This window comes from Balaenoptera acutorostrata, chromosome 5 (assembly GCF_949987535.1).
Source record: "Balaenoptera acutorostrata chromosome 5, mBalAcu1.1, whole genome shotgun sequence".
In the NCBI taxonomy this organism is placed as follows: domain Eukaryota; kingdom Metazoa; phylum Chordata; class Mammalia; order Artiodactyla; family Balaenopteridae; genus Balaenoptera; species Balaenoptera acutorostrata.
Genome location: NC_080068.1, coordinates 62,122,359 through 62,147,919, shown reverse-complemented (window position 1 = coordinate 62,147,919; position 25,561 = coordinate 62,122,359). Strand labels below are relative to the sequence as shown.

Sequence of the window (25,561 nt, the reverse complement as noted above, 5' to 3'; positions counted from 1 at the left end):
GCAATGAACTACAGGAAGTGTAAGAATGGTACAGAAAAAAGGAGGAGAAAGCAGAGTAGCAGTGCAATGGAAATCTGATATTTGATATGTAAGCTATTCCCTTTTAGTCCTGCAGCCAGATTTTTTTTTTTTTCACTTGTGCAGAAGCATTTCTTTCTTTCTTTCTGCTTTTTGATCCCACACCCTGCCCCCTGCACAGTTGGAATGTCCCCAAAAGACTTTGGCAGAGGTCACTTCTCAGAGGCTTTTTAAACTTTAGTTAGAATACATTTATTGATTTTTTTTTAATGACCAGTGGAATGAGGAGTTTTGGAAAAAGCTCATCTGAGATTCAGTGTCTGACTTGGCAATCCAAACTCTTTTAAACCTTTGAGAACACTTCATTAGATGCCAGGTCCTCATCGTTAGTAAAACTCTGTGAGGATTCTGGCATATTGGATTTTCCTTGGGATTGATATCAGCTGATAATTTGGCCTCACAGATATCAGAGATAAAAATCATTTTTCTGGAACTGACAGAAACTGCATAAGTATTTAAAAGTTCAGTAACTCTTTTTAAAAAATTCAGTCATGAGTCTGTTGAAAGTATTTGGTAGCATGAGTTGGCACAATAACTTGTTCTTAGGCTCTTTTCCTTATTTGTAATCGTTTGAGATTAAACCGTTTTAATTGTCTAAATTAACCATGAAGAGAAAGTACATTTCTGTCAACTGAAAACCTGATAATTAAGGATAAGATAATGTTTAAAGAAAAATATCTTTTCATATTTCAGCATTTCTGCTTCAGTGCATTTTAAAGTTTCTTGTTTAAATTTTGAACATGAGATAAAACTTGACAAGATTTCCTACATCCTTAATTCTGAGATAATTCTCATATGAATCAGTGAGTGTACTCCCCAGGTTATTCTGGTTGATACTGTTCTAGCACCCATGTTTCAGGTTAGGCTCTGGTGTTTGACTGGTGTCAAAGGAAACAAGATGGATTGATTGTAGAGTGTTTAAATAATATACACTGAAAGTTGATTATTATGCATTGTATTTAAAAATTACTGTACATTGTATTTAAAAATTATTTAGAGGTCATTTAAATAGCAAATATCTGCAATACATACAAAATGAATTAATTCATATGTAACCTTTCAAAAATACATATCTTATAAAAAACAAGATAACTGTACTTTTTTTCTTTTTTCAATCCACCTTAAAAAAAAGGAAAAATTATGAGCTTTAAAATGTATATTCAGAGAAGCAATAGCAATCAATATCACTTGGTTGATGTATATATTAAATTAATTCTATATAATTTGTGAATCATAGTTTTGTATTTTCACAGGAATTCTGAGACCACATTTTTTCTAACTCCTGTATTTGAAAAAAATGTTTATTATTAAAAATTTGCTATATGGCTACTGAAGTGGAAACAAATGGATATTGATCTAAATAATCCTCTTTTTAATAAAACTTGGGTACTCAATTACTGTTATATTTTCATTACTTATAAAGCAAACTTCAAATTATTTTGAACTGTTCTGTCATAGAACATATAAATGTGTATTTTTTAAACAATTAGTACTTCATGATATAAGTAATGAAGTGGATTTCAGTGTGTTCTACCAGAAAATGATTATTTAAAAGTGTAGAGAATAGGCACTTTTTATTATAAATGAAAGAAGCTAGATAACTCCTTTTATTGTAGAACTTGGAAATCATGATTAGGATGCAAATATGTGTTATTATAGTTAAAACATAGCCATTTTTGAGGGTTAAAAACACAGATTAAATTGGATGAAAAGAAAGAATTGGAAAGAAAAGAACATACATTGCATAGGAAATAATCTTCCTGGAATCCCACCAACTCTTCTTAGGGTTAGAGCAATGGGCTGATGACTACTTGTAATGCAGAAATGTTAAAGGGAAAGCAGGAAACCCTTCTGCCCTCAGCCATTAATCCATCTTCCCCACACAGAGTTTCCATTATGAACTGAGTCATTTTCTAAGTATTGGTTCTAACTTTCCATAGTCACATCTGTTGTATATTTTACCATCATTTCTCCCATCATAGGAAGCTTCTCATTTTCCTGTAAGTGACAGTGTGCTTGAACTCCTTTTGCTGGTGAATTATTCACAGCAGGTCACATTTTTTCCCTTATTATGCCATAGGGCAGTAGCTGCAGAGGTCCTTACATAGGAACAAGCTAAAGCATCTGTGACTCAGTTCTAAGGCCAAGCCCGAAGAAAGAGGTGCTTGTGGGTACAAAAACTTGGGAGAGAATAATGTTCTTGCCTTTTAGTATCTTTATCAAGGCCAAAAGAGTACAGCAGAAACAGACCCCTGAAGGAATTACCACTCAAGTACAATGCCTTAACCAAGACGAGAGCTTTGGTGTTACATATGCCATGAACTTCTGATTAATCAGGAAATTACCATATCTGTGGGGCAGAAACAATCTTTATGTAATTGAATTACAAATGAAGTAAAAGACCTATTTTTGGTTTTGATTTTAATAAATAAAAACTGTTCTCTGTGAAAGTAAGAACTTTGTGTACACTATTCTAATCCTTGTTATTAACTACAGAGGCTGGGTATACGGGGGACGCTAATTAAGGGTTTTCCCCTTCCATTCTGTTTGCCTACCATGTCCTGTCCTATGCTACTTTATCTTATCCTGTCCTACCCAGTCCTATCCTCTGTATGCAGGCAGCCAAACTGACTGTCACGATAATAAATTTCTTCCCTTGTCTTGTGTTAATTATAACTTATTTTCATATTCATATAAAGAAAATGTAAGAAGTTCAGCATTTTATAAGTAAAAATGTTGGGTAATACATTGATTGAGCTTTGAGGATTATTCCCTGTTTTGGATTGTCTGCAGTCCTTTCCCCCAGTGAACTATGAGTTGTCCATGTACTGTATGTTATTTATATCCTTTGTAGATCTGTTGGCTGTTCCAAATAATATGTTGTATTTTTTCCATGAGGAGGAATTTTATAAGTAATTTATTCTAATTTATCCACATTAAAAATGAAGATTCTAAGGGCTAGAAGGGATGGGATTTTTCATAATGTAAAATAAATAATTAGCGGGAGTGTTTTCATTTTAACATTGGTCTTCAGTCAACATTACACATTCTTTCCTTTATTATTCCCTTGTCTTTGTTAACTTGGCATTGAGTTTGCTCTTCTTTTCTTACTTCCATTTAAGGTAGAAGCTTTAGTTATTGATTTGGGAACTTCTCTGCTAATATAGATGTTGAAAGCTATACATTTGCTTTTAAGCACTACTTTAGCTGCATTTCATAAATTTTTTTATGTTGTGCTTTAGTTTTCCTTAAGTTGAAAATATTTTAAGTGATTTCTTCTTTGATGAATGGGATATTTAGAAAAAACATTTTAAAAAAGTCCAAATATTTAGGGATTTCCAAAACGTCTGTCTTTTTTATTTTGAATTTAATTCTGTTTTGGTTAGAAAACTCACGCTGTATGATTTCAATTCTTTTAAATTGGGAGAAAGATGGTATAATTCCTAGGTAAAAATGCCACAGCATCCCTACTGTTCTTACCAAAAGCAGAGTAGTTTTTCTGGCATAAGCACTTAATTTATTATATGACTAGTCAATTTCCATTGTCCTGAAATAGTTGTTTTTGGCAATTTTGTCCAGTTTTATAATTGATTTAGAAGTCTACCCTAAGGTACTCTCCTTTATACAATAGCATACATTCTTGGGGCCTCTAAACTATCACATGTGAAAAATATGGTGCATTTAGAACTAAACTTTGTCTCTCAATTTAAAATGCACCAGGAGTTTAGAGGTGTTTTTGTGCTCAAAGTGTTGAGGCTAAATTCATGGAGTTTACCTTAACAAGCTACTCTATCTGAGCTGTAATCTGTCTGAGGAACCAGGCAGCAACCCAAGCTGGCTGATGGGGAAATTCTATTTAATGTAGTAGAGTAGTGTCAAAAAATGTTTATAATGGAAAAGAATGTATTCATCCTATAGAGGGTCTTGAAAGCCAGACTCTATGGAAAGCAATAGGGTGCATTTTTGGATTACTGAGGAAAATGAGGTCTTAGATTATTCTGTTAACTGTTTGCAAGGTAGATTTAAAAGGGGATAGAATGGTGCTCTAAGAGTACCAAGGTGCTGTTGCGGTATGGCAGTTATGGGGGCCAGTGGTGACAACATGTAGTAGCAGGTGGCCAAACTAAGTGTCAGATGCTTTGGATTCTTGTTTTGGCACTATTACATGATAACCATGATAATCTTTATGAGTTGCAGCTTTCTAATCTGTAAAATAGGAATATTTTTGCCTCTGCCGGCTTTACGTGGCTAGGATGATTATGTTAATGGAAATAGAGATGAAAAACAAATCTAAACACTGCAGAGAGAATAATATGGTGGTACATGGTGATGGTTATCAATAAGGAATTAAAGTAGAAAATATTTGAAGATAACTCATAGACTAGTAGATTGGAAGACTGAAAGGAGGTAGTTGGAAAAATGATTTGAACATCACAACTAAAGAGGTAACACTTGAAGGCAAGTTGAAAATATGGAGATGGAATGTCAATAATGCTGTTAATGTATCTATTTATAGAGCTTTGTCTTGTATTTTCTTAACTTCCAAATAGTTTGAAATGATAGTATGAAGGCCATATACTTCCTTTCACAGATAATAAATTGTGGCACCCAGTATTTATTTGTTTAATTCTGAAAATGATTGAAAGACTAGCTCTCATAGACAAAAATATTGCCTTATAATGACTTCTTTGATTCATTGTATTTTTATAAAATCTCAGTTCTCATTGATCTTTTAAAAATATCACTGTCATCTTAGGTTGCAGACCATCTATTAACTGATACCAGAATGATCTTTTAAAAATATGTTTGTACTTGTCACTTCTTTATTGCTTCATGAACCTTTCCTGGGCAGTTCAGTACAAGATGTCAGATACTTTTGGAATTAATGCCACACAGACAAAGATAAGAAAATGTCTTTTCCTCTTAATTCCAGACTAATTTTTACTGAGATTTCCTGGGGAATCTCATTTAAATATCAGAATGTGAATGTGCCTCCTAATAGTCATCAATGTAAGGAAATTCCGAGATGACTATTTCCTGAAAAATTCATTTAAGGAAGCTTGTTTTCTGCCTTCCATTATAAACATCCTCGTAACATATATGGACGGTAATAGTCAGTATAATGCTATTTGAGAAGCTTGAGGGTATAGACTCTGAATTTGGACTACTTGTGATCAAATTCTGATTTACCACTTAGTGTCTCAGAATATTTATTTGTAAAATAAAGAAGATAGCATTCATACCAAACTCAGAAGATTTTTGTAAAGGTTAAATGAGAATATAAATAAAGTTTTTTAGTCCTTAAAATTTTTTAAGTTAAATGAGAATATAAATTGTTCAGAAAATAGTGTTTAAAACTTAAAAATATATTTTTTAAAAGTCTTAAGAATATAAAATCAGACTTTCTCTTTTTCTCTTTCTCTCTTTTTCTCATTCTGTCTTAATCCCCATTGAGAATGATGTGTAAACTCTATAAGTGACATTCTTGTCTGTTCACTTCTGAATCCATAGTACCTAGAACAGTGCCTTGACACAGGGTAAATATTTAATTGCTAAGTGAAGGAAGGAAGGGAGGAAGCTGCTCTATTTTTTACACTTGCTAGCTCAGGATTAGAAAATTTACCTTGAATGTTCATATTTGTCATGTATTTTTTTTAAATTGGAGAGTCAAACTTTATTGTTATATTAATTTCCACTTTTGATATCTTATAAATGTGTTTGTTTACATTTTATCTAAAGCATGGACTAATTTAACTCTTAATTTTTAATTAAAGCAATCTAGTATTCATATCCAAAGTATTTCCATCTAATTCTTAAAACCGTGAATTGCAATAATTGCTTGTGAATTGCTTTTTATATAACTTTTGAACAGTAACGAAAACATGAAAATATAAACTCATCAAATTCTTATATCCTCCATGAGTGTTTTCCTTCGAAGTAGTCACATTGCTCAAAAATAATTCCAGTGACTTTTCTTTTAAAAATCCCTTTTAGACAAGTTTACTAACTAGAAAAGAAATTAGTAAATTCTAATTTACTAATTAGAAAAGAAAGTTTACTAATTAGAAAAGCCTTATTACTTTATACTGATAGAACAGTGTCATTTGATATACCCTTTCTTGCGCTTCTCTGCTTTTCTATTCCCTTTACCTGTCCACTCCTCTTTTCCTTTCTGTGTTTTACCTCAGACCTGGCCTTCCTCCTCTTAGGAGGCTAAGTGACCCTGTGTGTGCTTGTTCTTTCCTCTGAGTTGTCTACAACTCTTAAGTCCCTTAAATGGCTGTAATTGAGTGAAGTACTGAGACATTGAATAGCCAAACTGTAAGTTGGAGAATCTCTATTCTTCTATATCATAGAAATATGACCTACAGAGATAGTTATGCAAACAAAATCAAAGGCACCTATAATGGTGCACTTTTGTTCTTGGTCTCAATTTATGTAAGGTCAATCAATACAGTTTCCAATTAATAATTTTAATTTTTTTTTTTTTTTTGGCTGTGTTGGGTCTTTGTTTCTGTGCGAGGGCTTCCTCTAGTTGCGGCAAGCGGGGGCCACTCTTCATCGTGGTGCGCGGGCCTCTCACTATCGCGGCCTCTCTTGTTGCGGAGCACAGGCTCCAGACGCGCAGGCTCAGTAGTTGTGGCTCACGGGCCCAGTTGCTCCGCGGCATGCGGGATCCTCCCAGACCAGGGCTCGAACCCGTGTCCCCTGCATTGACAGGCAGATTCTCAACCACTGCGCCACCAGGGAAGCCCCAATAATTTTAATTTTTAACTAAAAAAATTGTTTTGTTCACCCAGTCAGCATTTTTGAGGCTGTATTAGGGGCTTTGTTCTTTAGGGAGGGGTAATGGAAATTGAAGAAGTAGTCAGTCCCTGTTCTCAAACAATCCACATTACAATGTAGGGTTCAGCAAAATAAAAGAATATACAAAGAGGTAACGGAGCATCAGGGAAAATCTGCTTGGCTCTGTCTGTGGCGTAGTGGGTCTGGTGCTATCAGGGAGAATGTTGTGGAATAAGTTATGTTTGGATTTCAGGATGTATTTCCTAAATGGGAGAAAAAAGATCTAAAGCACGAGGATATTTGGAGGAGAACCTGTGCTGTCATTACCCACGTTTGCCCAGATATGTAGAATATTTACAAGGTGGGACATGCTTTTTCTTCAAAAAACAGGGAAAAATACCTTATTGGTATTTTAGCCAATAATTATTCAAAGAACATATTCAATTTGTTGAAAGAAGAGTTGTACAGGGAAATTCAAGAAGTTGATAAAAAAATTGCTTTCAGGTTCCTGTTCAAGTGGTCAAATGTGCCATTCAAATATGGACTTGGATTGCTCTTGTACCAAACCTCACTGATTGGCCAAATATGGGTAGATATTCACTGGAAAAAATACGGCGAGTTCTATTGCTTTAATGTTTTAAAATGCTCAAACAAAATATAATGATTCTACTAGTGAATATTTTTCCACTAATTTGTTTTCATACATATCTGATGGTAATCAATAGTGATTCTGTAAGGGAGAACTCAATTTTAGTTTTATGCTAATGACTTTCTGCCTGTATCTAATTCCTTATCCATTTGGGGGACAAGATTCTAGAATAGATAATAGATTTTGTCATTGTTTTGGCATGTACATGATTACTTAACCTTCTGCTAATAGCATAATACTACTAATAGTGTAATAAATACTAAGTATCCTAATAATTAATACAGGTGATGCTTGTAAAAATCATTAAATGGACTCACTGGAAAGTTCAAAAGTTGATAGGACCAGTTGCATAACACTTAGAAAACACTGAAATCTCAAAGAGAATACCTTGAAGGCCATTACTCCTTTTTACAATTTACTTTATATGTATATATAAAGTATACTATATATATAAAGTATATATATACTTTATATATATATATATATATACACACACATGTCTTTACGTTATTCCTTTTTTGGTAAAATGTCTGACAGTGATATTATTTTAATAATAACAAAAATAGAAAATGCTATGGTAATTTACAGAAAATGAAGACCAAAATCTACCATTTAAGTAAACTCTAATATTATTGTTTATTCCTTTCTAATATTTTTAAAATCTGAAATTGTCTAAATTATTGTAATCATAGCTTCTGTATTTATACATGAATACACAGAGCATGTGTATTTTTTGTGTTTGTGTGTATATGTTTGATAGAGTAGGGAGATATAGTAGGGTCTTCCTCCAATTTTTTTCTCACAACAGTTCTAGTAATAAAAGTGGTTAAACACACCCAGGATCTTAGCTAGAAGTGCCTGTTGCAAGAAACAAGAACATTTCTTGGAAATCTCAGAATTTATTTTAAAACCTTGTGTGTTCATTGAATTAGGAAAATATTTAAATTCCATGCCTATCAAATTCATTCACTTTTCCCAGTGAACATTATAGTAAATGTGATGGCGTAGGAATATAGGTCACATGTAAATTGAAATTCGTTTTTACACATGGTTCTGCTGCTATACCCCACGCATTGTGGGAAAAAATACACTTGACAAACAATAAGAAATACACAAGTGTATTCAAGTAGTCCTACAACTATGACCATAAAATAAAATGTATATTTTTTCTCATCATCTAATTAACTTTTTTTTACAGAAATGTTTAAATGTTCAGTAAATCGGAGGAAAAAAACATGGATTTTTAGCAACTGAAGAGCAAATAAAGGTAATTATTAAATTATTGTTGGGAATCATGATTGTTAGTAATTTCAAAGTGTATTTAATATGTTTATATTCAAATTAGTATCTGCTTTTATAAGTATCATATTGAAAATTTAACATTGTTTAATGGGCTACTGAGATGAAATTTTACATATTTTTGGAAAGTAGACATTTCTTGTGAACAAAAATGTAAATAATATACTTCAAAGTATTTGCTGTTGTGAGGAAGTGTACTCCAGCTATATGAAAAATAAATGAGCTACTAAAAATAAATAATTTCAGTAGCTTTCTACCTCTTTTAAAAGACACATCGCTGTCTTACTCTCTTAACTAATATGGAATAGATATTTAGATTTTTAAGAAATTAGTACATGTATATGACACAGTTCATTAAAGCCATTTTTGCTTAATTCATTCCATTTGCTCTCAATTACATATCTGTGATAGTGAATGTCAATATTAGGAAATAAAATGTATGCATTTTACAGACCAAACTGTTTAACATAAAGCACGTTCTTTTCAAAAGTGTTTTTATTTATCACAAATATATTTATAGAGTACAACATAAGAGACTTCAAGGAGTATAACCTTAGGCCAGTACACGTATTTGCATCTTGTTCAGCAATCATTTGAAGGCTAAACAGGCCTTTATATTAATCAATCAACAATAAATTGGAATTTCCTTTCTTCTTGAAGTTACTAAAGTTAATAACTTCCTTAAAGCAATTTTGTAATTTCTAGAATGTAAATTCTTATAAATATGCGGCTTAAAAGTAGAAATAACTTTTTTATTTTCTTTATATTAAAATCATGTTCATTTAATTTTGAATTGTTAATATAATTTGTATGTATTATAAATCATTATAAACCTATTTTCAAAGATTCTGTATTTTCCTTTTTACTCTAAGAGTACTAACTTAAGACTATAAAAACATTACACTCACCCTTGTAGATACTAAATTTTCCCCTTGATGTCTCTTCTTTTAGATATTTTTGTTTTAATTTCTTTGTCACTGCTTTCTTCTGCATACATTCACAAATGCAAACAAATAATATTATCCCTCTTTTCCAGAATAGATATGATTGAATCTACTTTATTTGTATTTGCTAGCTTATCTATATATTGGCAGATAAATTTTACAGACATTCTTTTACTGACTTGAATAAAATGGGTTTTTTGGTACTTAGTGAAAGAAATAAATTTAGGCTGATTGAATCATTTTTTAAAAAATAGACTGATTGAATAGGCTGATTGAATCATTTTTTTAAAAAAAATTAAGCCAAGCAAAACTTAGATGTCTTGCTCTGGAGAAATTAAATGCTGGTGGGAAAGATATGAAGCTCTATAGAGATTATTATATACATTTTAAAAGGGTCAGTTGCAAACTGCTAAGGAAACAAACGTGGGAGCAGCTCACTTTTGCTGGAGGCTCTTGAAACCTTCATGGAGGCTGTGAAATTCACTGTGGAGGTTGTTGAGACAGAGAAGGTGAGGTCATGCATTCCAGACTAACAGAACAGCTTGTGAAAGAGCATATAGAGCAAGGGATGGCCACTGAAGGATTGATATTTACTTTGTTGCTGAAGGGTTACACACGTGGTAGAACAATGTTAAGATATGAGTCTGGAAAAGTAGATTTGGAGCAGCCCATGTAATATATCATGTTTGCCAGACGAGTGCTTAATTTTCCATTAAGCTGTCTCTTTGGAGTGCTCAAGGGTATCTGTAAGGTTGTGAGAAGAAATTTTCAGAACCTCTCCTGGTGGTTGTTTTCATTAAGCAATATAAGAAAGAAAGGCCTTCTAATATTTAATATAATGACTGCTACTGGCCCCACATATGAAGTTCCTGGAAAATGGTAGGAATTTTTACAGTGTTAAATGATTGACAATGTTTGCTTCCTTGTTTTTTAATTGAAATATAATACATGTACTGTAAGTTCACCCTTTTAAAGTGTACAATTCAGTGGTTTTTAGTATATTCACAAAGTTGTGTAATTGTCACCACTATCTAATCTAGAAATTTTTTTTCATTCCTAAAAGAAACTTTGTACTCACTAGCAGTTACTCATTCCTCCCTCACCCCATCCCCTGGCAGCCACTAATATACCTTCTGCTGCTATGGATTTACCATATAAATGGAATCATACGATATTTTTGTATTTTCCCTTTTCACTTAACGTAATGTTTTCAAGTTTCCCCCTTGTGTGAATCAGGACTTAATTTTTTTATGCATGGATAATAGTAGTAATATCACATTTTGCTGATCCATTCATCAGTTGACAGACATTGGGTTTTTTTTTAATACTTTTTGGCTATTATGAGTAATGCTACTATGAACATTTATATCCAAGCTTTTGTGTAGACATATGTATTCATTTTTCATAGGTATATACCTGGGGTGGAATTGCTGGGTCATATGGTAACTGCATGTTTTATGTTTTGAGGAACTTCCAAATTGCTTTCCAAAGTGGCTATACCATTTTACATTCCCACCAAAATGTATGAGTGTTCTAATTTTATCATATTCTAGCCAAAAGTTATTGTCATTTTGAATTATAGCCATTCTGATGGATGTCAAGTGATATCTCATTGGATTTTGATAGCAGTGTTTGTTTTTAAGAGTATTTTAGTGTACTGATGTTACATGAGTTTGGATAATTGCATTAAATGTAATTATTGCCAAATTTAAACTAGACTGGTTCTCATATTTAGACAATACATGCATAAGTCAACAATAAAAAATGGTAGAGCTGGTGTTTTCTCTATTCCTATTAAGGGATATTTTCAGAGTCATTATATGATAAACATTGATAAGCTACTCAGATTTATTAAGGATAGCAAAAACAAAATAATCTCATACCATATGTGATTAAACTTGGCCTAAGGACATATTTGTCTTGCGGTATAAGTTAATGACAGTATACAGCATCATTAATAGCAAGACTTTTAATAACATCTGGAACACAAGTGCACACCTCTCTGGGTTTTTCAGCAATGTTTGAAGTCATGCTCAATCTAATCATTTACAAATTTTCACTAAATTTATGATAAATGTTTAGAAGCCTTATTTGAGATTTCCTGGCGGGAAGGAATGAAATCATTGGAAAAAACCCTAGTTCTTCCTGCTGTGGTAAAAATGGTTGAAATCACACAAGATAAATTATATGGCAACAAATAAAATTGTATTACTTTATCACCAAATACTGTTGGAAGATGACATGAAAAACATTATTTTAACCAGAAAAAAAAAGTATTAGAACAAATTATGTAGTATGAGAGATTTGTTTTGCCTTTGGACAAAATATATGTTTTTCCAACATGCATTAATTTATGCTATTTGTTAGATTATTTTTAAAAATCAGGTTTATTGTTATATAATTATGTAATGTACAATTCTATTTTGATGCATAAAGTTGTGTGAGAATGTACCACCAAAATCTAGATATAGAATATATCCTTCACCCCCAGTTCTCTTGTGCCCCTTTGTAGTCATTCCCTCCCACCACTATCAGCCCCCGGAAACTCTAGATTCTTCTTTAGAAACAAAATACAAAAAAAAACAAAAACAAAAACACCTGAGAGGAAGCAGACTAAAGAGGTCAGGTTTTGAAAACAGATTCTATATATGACCTTCAGGGTGTTACTTATCCTCTCGCTGTTTCCATTTCTTTATTATAAATATGGGATTAACAAAACCGTCTACCACATATCATTTAGGATAGAGCTAGGTATATTTAAGCACTTATAAACACTTAATGTTTTTAAAATAAACTATAATTTTTTGAGCCTTTAAGGAAGGATATACTGGAGAAGATATATTTTCCACAGTAAATGACCTCTTAGTATGGATTCAACCACAAAGCGTCAAATCAAGTTTTCAAAATAATAAAACCAATTCAGGAACATCATGCTCTTGCAAGTTTTGGTTAATGGCTCCCTTCTTCCAATTCCTTAGGCACAAATGCTTGAAGTGCATCTTGAATTTTCTTTCACCTACATTGCACATTCATTAGCTACCGAGTACCTCTTTGGCTACTACCTTGGTCCAAATTGCAATCCCCTCTTGGCCGGAGAATTACAACATTCTCCTGTTTTTCTTGCTCCACTGTTTTTACTGTACAGCCCTGAGAGCCTCGTTCTACCCTCCACCTCCTCTGCACTCCAGGCGCCATTTGCATTTGCTGAACACAAGAGGCCGCTCTACGAAGGAGCCTTAGCTCCTTCTACCAATCACACTCTCCCAAGTTACACCCATGGCTTATTTCCTAGGCTTCAAATATCCTCTTCTCTTGGCAGCCTTCCTTGAACAACCTACTTAAAATTGAAACTGTCTGGGGGCACTCCCCTGCCCTCCTCTCTTGCTTTATTTTTCTCCAGATCATATAATACCACTTTACACACAATTCTGTTTATTGTCTCATCCCATTAGTTAATGGATTTTAAATATTTCCTCTTTACAGCATCCTTTTCATTTCTACTTTTATGTGTCTTTTATATTGTACCACTGGCCTTGCTCATGGATTTGGATATTAGAAAGTTAATTCTGGAAGCAGGCAGTGTGGGGGGCCATGTGACTAGAGGAAAGGAGGATTATCTTGGAAATATTTGCAATATCTCATGTAAGGAATTATAAAGATCTGGTTTAAGGCAACAACACCGGGGACGGAGTGGTAGTAACACATTCGAGACTATGTGTTTAAAAAGTAAGATTGACAAGTCTTAGTGACAGTATTTGATTAGTGAGAGTTGAAGTCTCAGTGGGACAAGTCTCAGGCTTGAAACTGGCAACCCCATGGATGGTGACGCCTTTTACTGAGCTTTAGGGAGCAGGGTTCTTTGTGTGTGTGTTTTTTTACAGAAATAATTAATGGTTTCAAAGAAATAATAATGCTTGTGTTTTACAGAAATAAAGTCCAGAGCTAGATGTTAATTTTTATCTTTAGGTAGAAATGATCTGTAAAAATACCACACCTTAAACTGAAGGTCATTAATGTCTCACTTCTTTACCCAATTGTTTATAGGAATTAAAAAATATTTTGACTTGCTATGGAATTACATTTTCTAATTAATTTCAAAACCACAGTCAGAAGGTACAGGATGTAGAAACTGGCCATGGGCAGAGCAAAAGCACATTAATTATTCAGACAGTCATCCCTGCTTATCCCATTCTTGGAGATAAAGTGGCTGTCAGAATCTGTCAGCTGTATAGTTAGTGCCCTTCAGAATTTACATGCATAAATGGTGACCTTTGGAAATTTGCATAAAGATAAGCCTGGCATTGGAATGATAGCTGCCAGTCAGTTTTGCAAGGCAAAAGTTGTCAGCCGCCATCTAAACCATAGAATGGGCAGTGAAGCAAGAATAGTAAATGGAGTATATACAAAACAACAATAATACTTATTTCACCAAAACAAAAATGCAACCTATTTTTAATAGAGGTTTATAATGGTTACAGAAGTTATAACCAGTTACTGAATATCCTTGAATCAGTATTTTTGCTTTTCTCACTAAACATTTTTGTTAAAACTTTTGTTCTAAAATATCAAAAATTTAAAATTTAATCATTAAAATGTTTATTAGATGTTATAAAATCAATGTATACTCATTATAGAAAATTTAGAAATATTGCAAAGAAAGAGTATATTATCCATAACCCCATACCCAGAGGAAGCAGCGGTTAATGTTTTCGTGTAAATTTTTAGTTATCTTTTTAAATAAATAAATATACATAAACACTATTCATAGCCTCATAAGTGGGCAAGTACCTTCTTACTAGCATTGTACTGTATTTTACTCAACATAAATACTACTGAGAGAAACTGAGATAAACGTATATTTATATAAATCTTTTGGTATATAAGTGATTATTTCCTTGAATAGATTTTTAGCAGTGGAATTATTAGGTTTAAGTTTATGACTCTTTTTAAAGCTTTTGATACATATTGTTAAAATTTCTTTCCAGAAGGTTTCATTTCCATAAGCTCTCAATTTACCTAAATGCTCACCTTCTTTACTTAGTCATTTTCAAATGTTACATTTTAGATGTCTGATAAAAGCCTGCCATTTAGGGAATGTTGTATTAAAATCTTTGTAAGGTAGAAAATCATTTTCAATTAAAAATATCTTTTCTTTGATAATTGTTACAAATTTCAATTTCTATATATAGTAGCATGTCACTTTATAACTTACCACACTCATCACCCTAAACCTGAAACATTCATATTTCAGAACAGTGATGAATATCTAAAATGAAAGTAAAATATAATGAAAACAAAATTCAAAAACGTTGACCATTCAAAATAATTATACATAAATTGTGTGATAAGAGAGACTGACTAGCTGAGCAAGCAAAGTTTATTCTTCATCTCCTCTTTTTTGGACACCTATGACTTTTCCTGCTTTGGCAAACAACGTAGTGTCCACTATAATACTGGAATGCAACCAGACCTCCTTTAGTTTTATTCATCTTGAAAATACCTGAACATGTTTTTTTTTTTTTTAACTCAGTACATTACAAATAAAACAAAAAGACTAGTTGAGAATAAACTGTAAATGGATATACAGCTTTTTCCTGACATAATAGTTAATCTTAAATTTGCACATTATGTGGGAAGTATACTAGTTTAGTCAAACCTCTAGGACAATTGTATGTTCACTTTCCATTATTTCTTATTTTGATGGGTAAACCCTGAGCCGGCAGTGCCCTGGACAGAATCTTGTGTCCTGAACCTTATACTTGACCAGATCTTCTTTATCTTAAACTATCCAGTGCTGCCTCTAATTTATGGCATTGAAAATAATATGATGGTTCAAAAAGGCTGGTCTTTTCCGCCTAAATTAGGGATGCTATGTTGAATATAGAGAGATCTGCTCTAGGCCATAAATATTTATAGATTGGGGTTTTGTGCCATAGCTAAAAAGCTAAAAATAGTTCATTATTGACTATTGATTTTATTTGTTTTTTGCAGGAGAGGGATTTTTTAATAATTTTTAAACTGAGTATATACATTTAAAAATTTTTATTGCCTGTATGTGTTTAAAATTACTTAGGAATTTGTAAATACTGGAGGAATTTTATTAAATGTGTATACCCATGCAACCATGAGTGTTATTTGTCTGTCTTTGTAGATCTGTGTATCTATGCTTATAGTATTTGTTTTGTTTTGTTTTCTGCATGCAATTCTACGAGATTTAAGACTTGTATAGAACTGTGTTTTTATCACCACAACTAGGATACAAAATAGTTCTATCACCTAAAAATTCCCCCACGCTGCCCCTTTGTGGTCATTTTCTGCCTGTGTCTTTAACCCCTAGCAACCACAATTCTGTTCTTCATTCTTATATTTTCAGATTTTTCAGAATATCATATAAATGAATCATACAGTAAGTAACCTTTTGAAACTAACTTCTTTCACTCATCATAATGCCTTTTTAACTTGTTTTTGAGTATATCAATAATTCATTCATTCATTATTGCTGGGCAGAATTCCCTTGTATAGATGACTCATGGTTCAACTATCCATCCACCTGATGAAGACATTTGGGTTGTTTCTAATTTTTGGTGAAAATAAAGTTGCTATAAACATTCATATGCGGGGGGTGTGTGTGTGTGTGTGTGCACATAAATTTTCATTTCTCTAGGGTAAATACCTAAAAGTTGCTGGATCGTGGTAAGTGTATATATTAATTTTTTATTGTTCGTATTTTGTATTTCTAGCCGTATTTTGTTTCTATTTTATTTGTATTTTATGTGACATTGTTATCATATAAATTGTTGTGCAAAAACATTAATCTTCAAGTGCTAAGTTAAGCTGTTAATTATTTAACACTAGCTTGACTATGGCAGGACCTACTTTTATTGGTCTCTGAATTTAAGTAGAAAAAATTATATCATCCAACTGGAAAATGCTGCTTTCATGATTTTTCCTTCCATGATATTTTTCACTTTTCTTTAGGAGTGTGTCTTGTTTCCTTTAGTAAGTGATCCCCAAACAACTAACCACAGGAACCGCAGCTTAACTGTTTCTGCACTGGATACAACATGAACTGTTTTATTCTAACTAAAGCACTTTTTACATAGAAAAGACCCTCATTGAGAAAATAGTTTACAATATGTTCTAACAAATTTGGTCGTCTAGCATCCAAGACCCAGGAGATGAAAATAAAAATTATAAAGAGTAGAAATACTAAAAACTAAGCATGAATCTGTATATTAAGGATGGGGACCAAATAACCACTGAAAGTCATCATAAAAAATTTAGTAAACGTAGCAGTCTGGATCTATTATATGTCAGAGCAAAGTTTCCATATGTATCTAAGAGCCTTTGAATAATACATATTTTACAAATGTGGTTCCTATTAGGAACACCTCTGGATCAGGTTACCTTCCCTCTAGGTCTGGTCTCACCATTAACTTGCTGTGAGACCTAGGGCACATCATATAATCTCTCTGGATTATAGTATTCTCATTTGTCCAATTAGTGAGGGTAGTACTAGATTATCCATAAAGGACCTTCTTGCTCTTAAAAAAATAGGATGCTGCAATCCTGTGGTGATCTTGGGTCATTGAGAAGGAAAAGTTCGTTTGTGTGTGTTTAATATACTTTGTCAGAAAGCAAGGATATATATGGTACATTTTAAAAGACTTTTAAAAAATACATGTAACTATGAAAACCAGTTTTGGTGCTTGGAAGAAATCCACTAGGTATTCTAGAAAGCTTAACTATTATAGAATCATTAATTTCCCTATTATTTTTAAAAAGTTAAGTAATTTGAAAAATTCTAGATTTTGTTTTATATTAAGAATTTACATGAGTAAATATAAATTGATATCCCCATTTTTTAGTGTTATAGATCTTTATTGAAAATTGTATTTTAAGATTTTTCCAGAATTTCTAATGTCAATAAAAACTTATTGAATTAATACCTCCCCTTAATTATGAAACACAGGCTTCATAATAAATTCTCAACTTTTTTCAGAATAAATATGCATTTTTTCCTAAACAATTTCAAGCTTATATAATCACAAGAAAAGGAGACTGATTAAAAACATCATCTTTGGTTACACTTGCTTAATGCAGAATAACTACTACATTAAGTAACATGTTTCAAATGCTAAGAATGTCATCGTAAATCTTGAAGAGGAATGAAGATTAAAACATTAATTTTAATTTGCTTTTAAAAAACTTAGTACATATTATATTAGTGTCTGGTGTGCATAAGACCTCTGCTGTGTTCTGGAGTGATGGTGCTGTCCTGACATAGAGAAACTCACAAGTCTAGCTGGGGATACAGAAACATGTAAAACTAGATATATTATAATGTCCTAAATACTATAATAGAAACATGAGAAAAAGGAAGTAAGTAATTCTGAATAAAAAGCCTTAGTAAAGCTTCGCAGAATTGGTAGCATATGGGAAGGATTTTACTACTGGAGAACAGAGAATGGACATTCTAAGAGAACAGATATTCTTAGAGTATTCATTAGAAAATAGTGAATATTTTGTTCTAGGGAATATAATTTTCTGGGTGATAGACTATTAGGTAAAGATACTTGAGGAAATTTAAGTACATTAAAAGACCCTTTTAATATTATTATATATTTATTAGAGACCTAATAATATAGCTATTATTGTGATACTGGTTTTTTTTTAAGAGCAACATCTCTTGGAAGTGTGAGAGTTTCATTAAAGGTGGGATAAAACCATCAGATAAGAAACATGAAATAGAGGGCTTGAACTGATAGCTACCATCTTCTGTGAACTTTTTGCAAACACCAGTGCTCTCAGCATTGATGAAATTCCAAATACTGAACTTTCTCCACTGAATTTTTATACGAACCTTTGAAATATATACCTTTAGAACTTATTTAGCTCAGGAGGACTACATTTTTTCTTCTTTAAAACATTATAAATTTTACACTTAAATAAAAGTTTCTTTTATATCTTTTTTAGTTCATCTCATATACATTATATGCATTTTTTCTTGAGTCCTAAGATGTGTTAGTGGAGGAGAATTTAATTGTTTAAGAAAAAAAAAGAAATAAAGAAATTGGATTTCTTGGTTTGGCTTACTGCTGCCTTCAGTATTCTGAGAACAATAATGCAATTAGCTAAAATGTTTATCCACAAAATTTAATTCCTGGGGAGTAGCTTCTCAAATTGCCTCTTACAAGTGTAATGGAAGCAAGCAGTTGTTTGCTGCTTTGTTGCCAAAAATTGTGAATGGCTAGATTTTTATGAAACTTGGTGGTAATGCATGTATAATCATGTAAACTCTCCATTGTCAATTTGAATGAAGAAACTGAATTTTGTAGACAAACACTTTTTCTTATATTGTGTCTCAGTGTTCTCAGCCATGAGTGAAGAAATCCTTGATGTTATTAATTATTCCACAAATGAAGTTTTTAATAGAGTTCTTTTTCATTTCAATTTAATTTCATCCCTGATTAAATACACTGAATTAGTAATATTTTGGATTGTCATTTTATGGATAATCTCGTGATAAGTAGTTGAAAATGAAAGTTTGGATATTTATTCTGGGCATAAATAAATATCCAAAGAAAATGAATGCTTCTTATCATTATACCTGTTTCAGTAAATATTGTAGCAATAATTCCCTCTGATACTGCCTTTGAAAAGAATTGCTAATAGGGAAAGAGCAGAGGAAGTGTATTATAAAACCTTTGCTGAATATATAGCTTCTGAAAAGTTATCCCTGGGCAAAATCCTATACAAATCATTTCTAACAATTTTGCTTTACTGTATTATGTTATTTCAGGTGCTTTCTATCTCAACTGGACTGGTTCCTAGCTGCAGTTAAAATATACTATTAGGTTAATCCTATGCAATAAATATAATAAAAGTATGAGGGCTATAATAGGTTAAACCCACTCAGCAAAATATCACAATGAATTAGAGCTTTCATTTAAGAAATAGCCAATTGCAACCCATTTGTAATAGATAAGAAAGTGATAGCTGGAAATATTTTAACTGGCATGAACTTCAATAAAATGCCAAGGAATAAATTTAATATAAAACAATTTAGAAAACATTGATATGGAGGGGACTAGCTCAACTGTTAGTTTAGAAAGAGTAACACTAATTGCTTTTTTATCCCTTCTTCTAAGAGAGCACCTTGGGCTAATGCTAATAGACAAACAAGGAATAATGAGCTAATGGAGTCTCCACTAAACTATATTTGCCATAAATTGAAGATCACATCTGAACTGAGATTGTTTCCAATTTGCATTTACTTATAGCCTATGTTAGCTAAAGAGGGAAAGGATTTATTTGTGAAGGACTACTTACATTGTGCCTTTCATTCAAATGCTTGCCACATTTCCTGTACGTATGTGATATCCAGTAACAAAATTCTTTTAACTTTAGTTATAGCAGAAAGTAAATTTCTAAAAAAGTTTAAATGAATTAAATAACATTAGATTTTTTCCGATTATGCATATTCATCTTTAATACATTTAGAATGCAAACTCAAAGTGCTGGCCCATTTCTGCCATTAATGATGATAAAGTCTTTAAAGTAAAAAACCCACATCTTTTACTATCTTTGATAATGCCATAGAGCAACAAAAAATGGGTACTTTGAAACTTTTTAAAGAATGTACATATATCAAGTTACATTAAAACGCATCTATTATATTAATCTGGAAGGAGAGGTTCTTATTTTGACTTATATTGGAAAATTATTGCCATCTTGACTCATTTGAACTGAATTCTTGAGTATTTTATCATTTGAAGGGCTTTGATCTCTGACAACATATTGTATAATATAGGTAAATATGAAGAGTAACCAAGACACTTTTGGCTTTCCCCCATCACTGACTTTTTTGTAACATCCAACTTTAACTTATCTAGGAGGAAAATTTTATTGTTGTTATATTAATGTATAATGTAGTTACTATAAATTTACTATAAATCTACGTATTTTCCATCTACCAAATTAGTTTATAAATTGACACCAATAACATGTATTCATGCAGTGCTTTGACTGGTGTTTTTTTTCTTTTTTAAGATTTTTTTTGATGTGGCCTGTTTTAAAAGTCTTTGTTGAATTTACAAATTTGCTTCTGTTTTATGTTTTGTTTTTTTTGGCTGCAAGACAGGTAGGATCTTAGCTCCCTGACCAGGGATTGAACCTGTACCCCCTCCATTGGAAGGTGAAATCTTAACCACTGGACTGCCAGGGAAGTCCCTGACTGGTGTTTTTGATGCTTCTCACATTCAAATTCACATCACTGAGTGTCTATTGTGTCCCAGGTACTAGGAAACATATTTTCATGAAATTTTTGATAATCCATTGACCTAGTGAAGAAGAGACTAGCCACTGAGAGGAATGGAAATTTGATTTAGTAGAATAAGGTTTTATATTTCATAGTTTCCAATATAATAAAGATATGTTAAAACTGTAAAATAATGTATAACAACAACAGCAATAGTGCAGTTTCTAGGAGTTCACTTATATGAAAAATGTCATCAAATCATTACATCGTCATTCACCAGTTATTAAAAAATTGTATAAAGTTAGGATTTTAAAGCAACAAACTTTTTCTTTTTTGCATGTTAATATAACTTCTGTTTTTATCCCCCGTAACAATTTTGTCTTTTTGTTCTTCTCACAGAACTTTCTCAATTTCAAATTTTAAATAATTTTACAAAAGAAATTAAGGAATAGGACCAATGTGATTGAAGCAGAATTACCCTCCATTTCTGTGGTCTGGTCAGCATTAAAAACCAAACGGTTAAAAAAAAGATATCCAAAAGGGAAATGGGTGCAAATGTGGGGATATGAAAATATGAAAACACATGATCTCTGGAAGTTTTGCTCTTTAAAACTCCTTCAGAGACCACCTGAATCCTCCAGAGAATTGTGAATTTCACAGCATCTTCCTACCTCTCAGTTCCTAGTTAGCTATGTGTCTATTTCCTCACCAACTTTTCTTCCCTCTTTTGCACCATAGAGCTGGAACACCACTGTTTCTAAGATGCTGCTTGAGATTAGTCCTGTTCTGTTCCTTATGTTTTGTAAGTGCCACATGTGAGTACCTATCTTGGGAAAATTTGAATAACTGCAGGAGTTGCTAATCTCTCATAAAAATTTTAAAAATAGTAACTGGTCTTTTCAGGCTCCAGAGGGCTATGTTGAATCTCTTATCTCTTAAGGATGATTTCTTCAAAGAAGGGATTTTAAAACTTAAAGATTCTACTTCTTCTCTGTATTGTACTCCAAAGATCCTTTGAGTGTATAGTTGTAGAAATAGAATGGATGAGTAATAAATCGGTCACTGGAGAACCATACCAAACCATATTTTGAACAGGTAAGTAAATCTGGAACTGTTGGAAGCTCTGGAATGAACCATTCTTCATATTATTTTAGAAGACTTTATCACACCCAACAGGTTAGATTCTGAATGATGAAATAACAAGGTAATGTTAGTTTTGCTATATTTTATTTTGCCTTGAGAAAAAATTCATTGAACAATGTTTCACTGAAACTACAATCCTGAAAATTTGTCAGTGTCCTTTGTGAAATGTCTAAGAATTAAAATGAAGAAATAGTTGAATGAGATAAAGTAATTTATTAAGTAAGAAATCAGCCTTTGGAAATCTAAAATTCCATACAGAATATGAGATTTTAGCTTTGAATTTGGATTTTGATCGATTGAAAATATCCATTTAAGCAGACCCTTCATTAGATATCAAAGGGTGAGAATTATTAGTCTCTGTAAATATATTGACAGTAAACGGCACCACAGTTCAACTTGAACAACGTATTTTTTTCATTGAGATAAGTTATCTTTTTTCTTGTCTCTTAACATTTAAAACATGGCAAAGGATTTCATATTTAAAGTCATCATCTGGACTTGGTTAGCAAGTTTAATTCATGATAATCCTATCCGTCAACCTTAGCCTGATTCAGTTAATACCTGGTCAAATAGCATCTTCTTTTCTGCCTTTCCTGGCTTCCCTAGGTTGGCTGGCCACTCCACCTTTTTGGCTTCCTCTGTACTTCTGTCCTCTCACACCATATATTGAGCCACTGGTACAGAACACCTTATTTTTTAAAACACATGTTTGACTTCCTTGGTATACCCCTGAAATATGAACCAACATATTCAGAGGATCTGTGAAAATCGAATATTCATTTAAATAAGCAAATCAGATCTGATGTAGAGAACATTTAAATAAAGGAAACCTGTCTTTCTTTTTCCCTTCTTCTCTTTTGCCTGTGCTTTTTCTCCTTCTACAACTGTCTCCCTGACAGCGCCCCCACCCCAAACAGCAGTCCTTTTTTCTTTCTTATTGCAAAGGAAAGAATAATGTATACTAGGGTTACTTGAATTTATTCACATATTCTAATTAGAAATAAAAGTACTGAATGGACCATTTATAGGACAGGACAATCCCTTACTTGTAAGTAGAAAGTATACGGAAATAGAAATTTTCCATAGAATTGAATGATACTAAAATTATTATTTATTCATATGTCATGATATCTGAAATGAAAATTGCTTACTTCAGTTAGTATTCAGATATTTACTAATAGATAAATAACATTAAATGAACTGTGTGAAACAGGAATAGAAATGATTTTTTAATATTTTTCATAATAGGAATTAATATAATTTAGAAAAGGGCACTGCTGACTAGTTTGGCATTGATGTTGAAAGTGTGTTTTTATGGCTAAAGATGCAATCTTTAAAATGGATTATTTTCTGTATGAAATCCAATTTTTAAATGACATAAATCATATATTAGACAATAATGTATAACAGAATTATTAATTTATTCCTATTTCATCTTCTGGGCTAATCTCATTAATTTTCAAGATCTATTTTACAAATATTATATATACTTTATATTTTTAATGTATTTAGGTTTATAAATAAAAGTAGAAAAAGTTATCAACTAATAATAAGAGAAATGTCACTCTTTGTAATGAATAAAAATACTAAATGATTACTTAAACCTACTAGTACTGGTTCTATTAGTACATATTAAAGATAGGATTTTACTGCCATGGACTTGAATTTCTACCCTAAAATCTGAGATCATTGAACTAAATGATTGAGGTATCTTACTGGTGCTAAATGTTTCATATTTAAATCTTCCCTCTTGCTTTACAAACTTAAACTATTTGGGATTTTAGAAGTGAGAAGGAATGTCATTCATGTTTGCTCTTATATATGGTAAGGTAGACAAGAAGCTCAGTCAGGATGGCAGGGTATAATTTCCAAATTTAAAATGTTGTGTTGACGAATGAAGTAAATTTGTACTTAGTTTTAAGTAGAGGCGATGAGTACCAGGGCACATGATCAGTGCAAGTGTGCCCCTGAGACAATATAATTTTCTGCAAATCAAAATAATCAGCAAGAGAGCATATATTTCCTTAATGGAGTACTGAGAGTTTATCAGCTTCTATTAGAGTGTTCATTTTAAAAATGAAGAAAAGGGGAAAGATCTAGTTGAATGTTTAAACCTCAGTTAAATAAAAAGGTTTTGCATATGTGGTATCTTAATGATTAATATAGCTGGAAGAGTTAATTCCATGTTGAAAACAGTGTAATAATTATAGAAATGAGTATAATTATTATAAAAATCTTCTGCTCCAGTGGAATAGTCAAATGAAATAAATATAGAATAAAAAAAACTAACAGTATAAGAAAGAAGAAAAATGATATACTTTGTTTTGTACAGGAGACTAGAAAGTCAACTAGAAATAATTCCTATTTAAACGTGGCATTTTGTAAAAGAGAACCATCACTATAGATTGTCCATGAGATTCCCTGTGAATAATTGGCGATGTGAGGCTATAGTAGTCAGAGCTCTTTTTTCCTTCCAAACCAGTTATTGTGCTACTAATTAGAATTGGATATTGGTGGTAGTGGAAATGAGGGAGACTATCAATGTTACTTTGTGTTAAATTTTAATCACACAAGTTAGGACATTCAGAATTATGGTTTCCATGGTAACCACAACACTGAGCCCTGTGTGAAGGCATTACAGTGGGGGTCTTTGATTAAAAGAAAGTAAACCAGAAGTGAAACAAAATGCTCCATATGTGCAGCTAAAGTTACCAAAAAAAAAAAAAAGGAAAAAAGTCCAGCTCCCTTGTCCTTAATTATATTTGCTTAATAGTATGTCACATGTTTGTGCAGTACACTGAAAGGTCTGTTGTAATTCTCATGTGGATGCTGTGTTTTCATTAGGTTTTAAATGATTACTTTTATAGTACCTTTTACATTTTTAAAATATATTTATGATTTTCATTTTTAACACATCTGCAGAATCTGACTTTAGGGAACTCATGATAATGCATATAGAAGAAGATTTTTTTTTCACTGAAAATTTTTCAGAAAATGTGTAGATAGAATTGTAGTACTAGACTTTTGCTTATAAGCTTTCATTTTGAATATTTAGGTTAGGACAACTGTTTAAAATTCCATTTTTATTAAGTTAATTTTTATCATCAACATGAAAAGAGTCTCAAGGAAGAAATGAGATTGAGTAATTAAAGGTGTTTAAGAACACTGGACCCATAAAGAAAATTCCCTGGCGGTCCAGTGGTTAGGATTCTGGGCTTTCACTGTCAGGGCCCCGGGTTCGATCCCTGGGGGAGCTAAGATCCTGCAAGCCACACGGCGCAGCCAAAAAGCAAAACAAAACAAAACACAAAACATTGGACACATAAAAAGATTGGTACAGTAAAAAGTAGTTGAAGACACTGATTGCTAAAGATAAAATGTATTTGGAGATTTATTTTTGAA

General features: G+C 32.2%; 1 protein-coding gene across 6 annotated transcripts in view; it reads left to right on the top strand.

The window, feature by feature from the left end:
• ADGRL3 (adhesion G protein-coupled receptor L3) overlaps positions 1-25,561 on the top strand; it is an 846,510-nt gene that overhangs the window by 156,508 nt on the left and 664,441 nt on the right. For all 6 annotated transcript variants that reach the window (XM_057547223.1, XM_057547222.1, XM_057547220.1 and 3 more), the window contains exon 2: positions 8,712-8,780. The gene's annotated coding sequence lies outside the window, so the exon portion shown is untranslated. The remainder of the gene's footprint in view (positions 1-8,711; positions 8,781-25,561) is intronic.